Source organism: Gymnoscopelus braueri (assembly GCF_963280865.1).
Source record: "Gymnoscopelus braueri genome assembly, chromosome: 7".
NCBI classification, from domain to species: Eukaryota; Metazoa; Chordata; class Actinopteri; order Myctophiformes; family Myctophidae; genus Gymnoscopelus; species Gymnoscopelus braueri.
In genome coordinates, this window is record NC_137608.1 from 23,272,249 (window position 1) to 23,272,874 (window position 626).

Below are 626 nucleotides of genomic sequence, written 5' to 3' on the forward strand. Positions count from 1 at the left end.
CGTGCCTGCGTGTGCGTGTGCGCGTGTGTGTGTGTGTGTGTGTTCCTGCCTGTGTGTGTGCGTGCGTGCGTGCGTGTGTGTGTATGAGAGAGAGAGAGAGAGAGAGAGAGAGAGAGAGAGAGAGAGAGAGAGAGAGAGAGAGAGAGAGAGAGAGAGAGAGAGAGAGGGCAGAGACACAGAAAGAGAGAGATAGCATTTGCATGTGTGCCCTGGCACATGTGGGTGTGCATGCGTTTACAGGTGTGCATACAAGCACATGTGTAATGTATCTATCCATACTGGCCCATGTGTACAGGTCTAATGTATGTTTTAAATGGCTAACTACACTGCACTGCAATATCCTTTAGAGTTAACTTAAAGGGAATGTAAGCGATGTCTTTTGTTAAAGTAAGTGTTCTATATTCTGATAGCAATCATTTACTGTAGAGTGTTTCTTCAGTAACAAGTTCCCATCTCTCCAGCTCTTTAACAGGAATAAATCCATTTTGAGGTCGGGATACCAATTGTATTCAATCAGGGGAGAGATCTCTTACCAGATACAGGATAAACAAGAGAAATCGTACGTGATTAAATAAAATAAATGAGCAGACAAAATTGGAACTGGAACACAATAAAATCTAATGTGA